The sequence below is a fragment of the Psammomys obesus genome, unplaced genomic scaffold (genome assembly GCF_907164565.1).
Source record: "Psammomys obesus unplaced genomic scaffold, mPsaObe1.curated_primary_1811, whole genome shotgun sequence".
Taxonomy (NCBI): Eukaryota; Metazoa; Chordata; class Mammalia; order Rodentia; family Muridae; genus Psammomys; species Psammomys obesus.
Window position 1 is genome coordinate 6,178,075 of NW_026585643.1, and position 9,303 is coordinate 6,187,377.

Here is a 9,303-nt window from a genome sequence, read left to right on the forward strand (position 1 = left end):
ACGGCCATCTGTAACTCTGGTTCCAGGGGACCCAGTGCTTTCTTCTGGCCTCCATGGGTACCAGGCATGTATGCACATGGTGCACAGACATGCATGCATACAAAACACTCATATACATAAAATAAAATTAAGTAGAAAAAAAATCAAATCCAACAGATTAAACATGGAGCCCGTCATCTTCTCCCTAACATTCCTAGTTTCCTTTCACCTTCTTACCTGCACACTCTGCATATGTCACCAGTCCCCAAATATCTCAGGTTTGTTTTCTGAGCACAACCCAAAGAGAACTTAGCGAATTGCAATGGTGTTAGGTGGGAGACACCTCCAGAGGCTCCAAGACTCCTTCTCCCACACTTGTTCTTTGAGAGTCCCTCAGATCACTTGAGGTGATAGGTGGGTCCCAGCGACCAGGTTCTTGACGTGCTAGAAATACTAGCATCAAAGATTTTAGAAGCTTGGAGATTCTGGGTGCTACTAGAGAGATGTAACACCAAACAATATCCTGAGTTTGGGGCAGCCCCCATGCTCTAGCATTGGGGTTCAGATCCCTCTCCTCTGTTCTGCCCGCCCTGGGAAGGTGGAACACGGCTGCCCGAAAGGCAAGTATGTGACAGTTTTCTTTGGACACCTGCCCTTGGAGCTGCCACTCAGGGTGCCCCAGTTTCCCAGGCCAGCCTTTGGGCTCAAGGTGTGTGGTTCTGGGAGAATCCACGCTAAGTTCTGCCATACTGAACACCCTCTTAGCTGACCTGAGGACTGAGTTGGAGGACTGCTTCCTATTCTTTCTTAACATTCCCTTTAAGAAGCTTCACATCTTTTCAGGTGGAAATAAAGCTCACTCAGAAATCAAGATGAGCCACCATGAAGTCAATCTCGACCAAATTTAGCAGATGTGAAATGAAAAGGCCGCAGGAGTTTGAAGAGCATCCTCATGCTGCAAAAAGAGCCGCGGCCACCTATCTGCACCAGGGCGAGGTGCTGCCTGCTCTGACATCTCCACAGACACAGGCGACCAGCAAATGAGTTCTGCGGGGAATTGTGTTTCCGTTATTAGCATCCAAACGCCAGTGGGAAATAAAAATCAGGGAGTTCTTACGTGTAAGCCACATCACAAGAGGAAGAGGCAATTTTATGAAGTAGCAGAAACAATCACAGCACGCTGAGCTCCAGGGAAGGAGATGGAAAGTCCACCGGCCCTGGCCTTCAGATAGGAAACAAGGCTCCTGAGAGACCAGTCAGTCCCTAGCTCATTAGTCACAGACTCAGGCTCAGAGTGCCTTGCTCAGCCTCTTCCTGCTGTGTGCCTGCCTCTCCTGAAAGTGTCAGAAAGCAAAATATCTGTCTGATTATTTCTAAATATAGATCTAGACATCCTCATAAGGCTGCGGCTTTAAAGTATTTGTTTAATAAATTCTTCCAGGACAAGACTTCAGTCTGACTCAGGACTTTCTGTGAGCTGCTTTTCTCCTAGCTATGATGAGAAGGAAAAGTTGCGCGCTGGCTCTTGATGTGAGGGAGGCAGTGTGTCGAGGTGGGAAGGCATGGCAGGAGGATGAAGTAGCTGGCCACACGCAGCCCTCAGGCTAGGAAGCAGAGAGAGATGACCGCCGATGTTCAGGCCACCTTCTCCTTTTAAAGCCAGCCTAGGAGCCCAGGCCACTGCTTGGTGCTGCCATGGGTGGGGCTTTTCTTCTTAGTTAAATTGGTCCCTGAGGACACACTTGGTGACAAATCCAGTCAAGTAAGTCTATTCGCCATCATAAACAGTACAACTGGTGACGTCATCTGCTGCATTTCATTGTAAATGAAGACCTTTCCTGAAAGAAAAGGCATCATCCATCAGTTCAGGCCACTGGTCCTCAGACTCCCTCAGTACTCAACCCTGTGGCAAGTGCCCAGCACAGCTCACATAGAGTTGTATGCACACGGAACCTGAGATCTCACAGAGATCACGTGCTGAAAGGACCCTGGGCAGCAAGAGTGAGGTAAGCATGGCTCTGGCAGGCCTTGCCCTTCTCCCTAACTCCCTTCGCCTTGCTAAAAACCTTCAGATTATATTCCTAAACCTGGTGCCCAAGTTACATTCCATTATTTGGCCAACCCCTCCTCATGAGGCTGACTACCAAGGTCCAGCTATCAAAGTGTTGAAGTCCAGCAATCAAAAGCCTCCGCTGGCTCACCTAATTAACATGCCCAATTAAACACCTCATCCCAACACGTCCTTTTCCATTTACCTTTATAAACTGTTGTTTTCCTATGTGCCATGTCTGTCTCCTCTCTATCCAGAGACAGTCCTTTGTCCCATTCCCCACTGGGACAAATCTTCCTTCCCCTTCTCCCTCGTTCCCTTTCCCTTCTCCCTCATCCTCTCGCTCTTTGTCTCTGATTACCTGCCCTCTGCCCTTCTGGGTGAAATAAATCTCCTTTGTGCTGAGAACTTGGTCTTGGGGATCCTGAGCCGATACTTTTTCTTTCAAGTCCCCTCTGGATAACTTGTATGATCTACACAATGTGACTGTGTACTGTTTTGGTGATGTGATAAGAGAAAAGAAGTCTGCACATCTTCAGTACAGATGCAGTTTTTGTCAGTGGATTTTGGGGTGCTGATCCTATTGGTTTTAGACTAAGGAGTCCTTGGTCAGGGTTAGGGCAGGGACAACTGTGCTTTGGATTGGGGTGGGGGTGCATTCTGAGGGACTTGCTGTTGCCAAGACATCTGCCCTGCTCCACTGAACCTGTTCCAAAGTGTGGGGGTTGGGCAAAGTGTAGTCACAAGCAAGATCTTGTGGGACTCCAGAAGTGTCGTCACACATGAGAGCCGTCGGCTGTGCTGCATCCTCCTCCATGCTGGAGCTGCTCAGGTATTCAGCCGGCACTGATTGTATTGGAAAGGAACGAGGAGCTGGGAAGCCTGACCCAGTAACGAGTATTGGAGAGGCAGCCTGGGGCAACAGGAGAGAACCAGGCGCAAGACAGAGACAGTTCCCTGGCTCAGAAAAAGAGCTGATCCCTCCAGGGGGTTGTGGGGGTGTCTTTAGTTGGGATAGCAGCGAAACAGAAGAACAGGAATGAAAGAAAAAAAAATCTCTTGAACTGCTATTGCTCTAAAGATATAGCGTAGGCTATTCTTGTAGTAGCACAACCCGTGTGCTATCCCGTGGAAGAGAATATGAAGAGAGCAAACTGCTCTAGGCTTTGGGGGTATCAGGAGAGGTCTGCGGTTTTCCTCGTGGGAGCTCCACAATGATAGCACTCTAGTTGAATTAGTTACTTTTCTTGATGCTCTGATAAAATACTGAACACATGCAACTGGGAGGAAGAAGAGACTCTTCTTTTGGCTCATGGTTTGAGTGGCGGCAGGCCACAGGGTAAGCTTGGTAACAGGAGCATGATGTGGCTGGTCACAATGCTTCTATGATGGAGAGTCAGAGAGAGATGAATGCTAGTGTTCAGCTCACCTTCTCCTCCTAGCCACTAGTCCGTGGGTGGCACTGTCCACATTTGAGATGGGTCTTCCTCCCCTAGGTAAATTTTTAAGAAGGGCCCTTGTACACATACCCAGAGGTTTGTCTCCATGTTGATTCTAAATCCAGCCAAGTTGGCAGTGAAGATTTAGCATCACACCCAGGTAATGGCAGACCCCTTCCCCAGTTTCTCCATATGCCTCTGTTTTCCTTCCATCCCCTCTCAGCCTGGAGGGACTCATCCAGTGATTCCCAGGCACAGCCTTTCTGTGGTCCTCCCCCTCTATTTCAGGCCTGGAGCACCATCATTTTTGACATCTCCATCCTTTACCCCCTTAATTTGCCTTCGTAAAGGTTGTTTCCACAGAAGCAGTCCCTAATCTGTCTATTGGTTTTTGGCTCAAGGAAGCCCATGTCTCCTGGTCCCTGTACTCCACACCTGGTATTTCAATGTCCACCACAATCCTCAGTGGATGAGTTCTGTTGACCTCTGTTTCCACTCCAGGACCCACTACCCCAAAACACAACCTCAGGGGAATAGAATATATCAGCCTAAACCATGCCTCTGTGGCCTGAAGATTACTCAGAGTTTACTTTCAGAAGGGACAGACACTGGTATGACAGTTTGAATGACTGTCACCACACTGTCTGGCATTTTAATGTTGCATCCCAAGTTGGTGGCCCTGTTTGGGGAGACTTCGGAGGTGTGGCCTTGCTGGAGGAAGTGTGTCACTGGAGGCGGGTTTTTGAGAGCTTAAAGACTTTGGCTACTTTGAGCTGGCTCTCTCTATGTCCTCTTTTCTGTGAGGCAGCCTTCAGCTGCTGCTCCAGCCACCGTTGTCTGCTGCTGCTCACCGCCTCACCATGCCTGCCATGATAGTGACAGACATCCTCTGGAAACCTAATCCCCCCAAATCCCTGCTTCTGTTAAGTTGCCTTGACCTTAGTGTTTTACTGTAGCAACAGAAAGTTTAACTAATACAACTGGGAAAGAATAACCCTCTTGTAAGAAAGAGTGACATCACTAAAGGAAACTTATATGTCAGAGTAGCCCCATGTCCGCACCTGAGACAATCAGTTATTAGGTATGCTGGCCAATACGGAAGGCAACTGCCTAACAAAGCTGGCCCCAATGGACAGTCAGCCAGGACTTTGCTCATGCCCTTCTTCCTCTGTACTGGACAAACAGGGTATTTAAGCTCAAAGCTTAATCTGCCTGAAATCTGCTTTGGGGATGAGTTAAGTCCTCTGGCTCATCTCTTGGATAAATGTTTCTAAATGTCTGATTACTGTTTTCTTCCTGAACTGTCCTGTCACAGGAGGTTCCAGCCCAGCTTCAAGAATCGTTGCAGGAGTTTTCTTGGGGAGGTTTAAGGAAACATGTTTACCCCGGACAGGGGCCTGATAATAAACCAAAGTAACAGCTCCTCCAAGCCCAGCTGGGCGAACCAATAGCTTTATTGGAATCACAGGAGCACGGGTGACTCAGAGGTCGCTGAATCACCAAAAAGTCCCATCGCAGCATGCTGACTGTGCTGGCTGGTTTTTGTGTCAACTTGACATAGCTAGAGTCATCTGAGAAGCGGGAACCTCAATTAAGAAAATATTCCACACCAGATTGGCATATGGGCAAGCTGTTAGTGCATTTTCTTGGTTGATGATTGATGGGGGAGGACCCAGATTGCTGCTGAGGGTGGCATCCCTGGCAAGCTGAGCAAGCCACGAGCTGCAAGGCAGGAAGCATTGCCCCTCCATGGCCTCTGCATCAGCTCCTGCTTCCCGGTTCCTGCCCTGCTTGAGTTCCTGTCCTGACTTCCATGGAGGACAGACTGGAATGTGGAAGTGTAAGCTAATTAAGCCTTTACCTTCCCAAGTTGTTTTTTATTCTGGTGTTTTATCATAGCAACAGAAACCCAACCAAGACAGTGATAGCTCGTGGAAGTGGCCCTAAAGCTCCCGTCCCTAGCCAACCTTCCACTTCCTATTTATTCGAGCTCTTCCAAGACCATGCAGGGCAGAGGAAAGTCGTGGCTGGAATCTCAGGTCAGGGTCTGATGAGAGGACCTTTTCTCTGAGAGGACATTAATAGCCTCAATATCATTACCAGGGAACTGGCAGTCACTGTGTTCTTCTGCGCCCTCCGTCGTTATAGCTGAGGGCCCAGGTGTTCTGCCAGCGTTACAGCAATCTTCTCATGGTGGCCCATGGTCACGTGACACTGGGAGGTACTAGTGCTGCTGCCTCCCCACCACTCCTCCAGGCCCAAGAGCTTCTGCCAGTGACCAGCCTTTATTCTGTGTTCTCTTGCAGGTTTCACGCTTTTGTCGGCGTCTTACTAGTCAGGTTGTAGATTGTCTCTACAACCTGCCTTCCTCTCTCCCAGAAATTAGGCCAGTCCTCTGCTGTGAAGGATGGAGCACACAGATCTCAGGGGGGAAAGCAATCCCAGCTGGCTCTTCTGCCCCGCCTCACAGCCACAGGAGCAAGGTGTCTGCCCCTGCCTTCTTCACCCCGTCTCTGTCTATATCCCCACCCCTTTGCCTGTTGGAACAACCTCCCTATTCTCTGAAATGAATTGTTGCCTGATTCTAGGATAAAAATTAGAGCTTTCAAATTTGTCCACTGACATGAACCACTCTTAGAGAGAGAGGCCTGAAGGGCAACTCAGTTGGTAAAAATGTTTGCTTTGGAAGGCTGATGCTGATTCCTCCCTGGAACCAGCATGAGGCAGAGGGAGAGAACCAACCTCCACATGCACAAGTGGAAGGCGTGCTCCGTCCACCCCGTGTGACTACACACAACACTGAGACACTAAATAAACTGAAGGTCTTTAAGTGGCTAATTCCGTTTCTATCGAGGGCAAAAATCCACTCATCCTCCGGGGAGGGGCCCGGGCTAGGGTGTTGGTGTCCCTGTCAACGTGCCACAAATTAGAGCCCCCGGAGTAGGGAGCCTCACCTGAAGAATTGTCTGGTTGCCTGATTGACGTGGAAGGCTCAACCAAGTGCAGGCAGCGCTTTCTGGTTGCAGCCCAGATAAAACACACGTAGCATCTGCCCTCTGCCCAGTGTCTACACTCCCGATGCCTGGCTGACTTACCCTGTTGCTGCTGCTGCTGCTGCTGCTGCTGGTTTCTTTGCTGACATCAGACCCAGCATGTCCAGAGGCTGTCTGAGCACTCTCCGGGTTTTAGGTACTAGGTTAGGACTGTTGAGGTATCCAGCTCCGTGGACTGGGCAATGACTTGTTCTCAGCCTCTCAGGAGTGGGACAACTGTTGTTCCTATCTTAACATCAGTCAATTTAATAACAGAGAATTTATTAATATATATGATCTACTATGTAGCATATACGTGATGTATAATATATGTGTCTTATCGGTTCTCTTCCTCCAGAGACCTGATTAATACAGGGGTGGATGTCCTGTGACCCCTCAACGTTTTCTAAAGAGTCCACCACCCGTCAACACCGTTACATTTGGGACCACCACAACATGAGCTACAGTAGGTTCAGATCATAGCTCTAAGTTCTGTAAATCCTCCTTGCCGGTCTTTTTAAGGCGTATTTTCCTGACTACAAAATCACCTGTAGAATCTGGGTCCTTATGTATACTTCACACTGACAAGTTGCACTGATAACCGGTGAGCACTAAGGGAAGTCACGGGGAAAGAAGCCACTGTTTGCAAGTCTCCTTTAGCTGATGTGCCACCAAAGCCAGGTCTAGAGCCCAGCAAGCTCGCTGGCACTGAAATGGATAGCTATCAAGGAACGTTGGAAGAATCCACTACTTGGCCTCTCCCAGTCTGCAGACTTAGCCTGTTTGGCTTTCATATGCATTTCCTACTTCCAGAATATTTCCTTGTTCTACATGTTGAGTTTTCTATTAAATAAGTCATTTCTGTGTCATTCAAGGAACAAGCATTCAACTTCAATTCTACCTTCATTCTTCCTTCAAGTTAGAGGACACACACACATACACACACACACACACACACACACACACACAGAGAGAGAGAGAGAGAGAGAGAGAAAGCACCACTCCTGCCAATGCCACTTTTCCCCTTAGCCTTGACTCAGGTCACAATGGTCCTGAACCTTGGGCATGACGTTATAGTCAATACAGACTCATTTCTGTTCCCTCCAGGAAATGTCACCCTGCTGGGACCCAGTACCTTTTGGAAAGTCTGGCCTCTGATCACTCAGTTTGGGGACTGCAAGGTGGATTTAGACCCATGCCATGGGGTTCTGAGGATACCATCTAGAATGCTGCCACTGTCAGAGAAGGTAAACAAGAGAAAGGGAAGTTAAGGTCATCCCCTGCAGAAGACCACTAAATCCTTGCAGGGAGTGCTTCGGAGGGTTCTCCAAACATCACAATTAGAAAAAAGAAAAAGAAAAAGAAAATTTGCACCAGTGGCACTAATTATCATTATTTAATTTATTTGGCCAAAGAGCTCTATCAGAGAAGCTGAGAACATGGGATGTGCTGAGAAAGATGGTGGTGAGAGTGCGCCGGCTGATTGCCACCAAGCAGCCAGCAGGCGCCACTTATTTTACTCCTGCCCTTGAGGCAGGAGAGGCAGATCTGGGCCTCAGAAAACGGTGTGTGAGAGCTTATTTTTAAAAGCCAAGGGGGGCCAGAAAGGACTTTTTGCTACCAATCTCCAGAAACTACATGGTAGAAGGAAAGAACTGGCTCCTGCAAGTTGTCCTCAAACCTGCACATAATCCTCACGCCCACACGACTAAATAAATGTAAAAGTTTGAGTGACTGAGGGGACAATGTCTTGAGATCTCAGACTGGGTTTTATTCATCACTCTCATGGTCATTCCAGGCCACAAAGAGCTTCCAAGAGTGACTCTTCAGGAAGCCAAGTCTTCCACCATAACGCGTGGTCTGAACGTGTTGTTACTTAGGCAATTGGGATTTTAGTTTTACCATGTTGCCAAGTCTCCAGAAGATGGCAGCAGCGAGACTCTGCCACCCAGTGGTCAGTGAGTAGAAGTAGCTGTACTCTGTCTTTCTGGGACTGATGCTACTTTGTGTAAAACTGCCCCATTGGGGGAAGAATAGTCATGAGCGAAGAGTATTTGGGTTAAATACTATAATATTTGGTTAAATATTATCGAGCCAGAATGTGGGGAAATATAAAAGCCACGCTTTTCCTGAGCCTTCATCCCGATCAAGGGCTATGTGTTTGCAGCCTGTTCTCAGGCACAAATTGCTGTCTAATCCTTTGACTTCTGGGAGGAAAAGGATGGACTATAGAACTGAAATCTGAGGTGTCTACTAAAGCAGATTGTTGGTAAAGGGGGTATATAAATATTTTGGCTGTCTCAGAAATGACACCATCATTTTTCTTAGACAAGAAAGAGTTACTTTATATTCCACTGAGAGTTCAAGAGTTCATTTTATCTCAAAAACTGCCATTCAATAGAATCACACAGACTCTTGTTAATATAAATAGGTCGATGTGCGAACCTAATTATTATACAAAATGCGTATGTGTGTGAGTGCAGGCATTTATAGTCTGGCATGATTTTCTATTTAAAAGATATTTAAGATATGTGTACTTAAATATATAGTATTTGAGATAGCATAAGATATAAAAGTCATGGTTTTTACAGTCAACCAAACACAGATGAAAAAATTTGGGGGGAAAAAAATCCAAAATGTTCCTGCGTTGGTTAGACTTTTCTCTGATCTGAAACATGACAGAATTGTCCAAAAAAGAGGCCATCTCAGGTGAGGAAATATCCCCAGCAGATTAGCTAGGCAAGCATAGGTGCCTCTATTATTATTATTATTATTATTATTATTATTATTATTATTATTATTA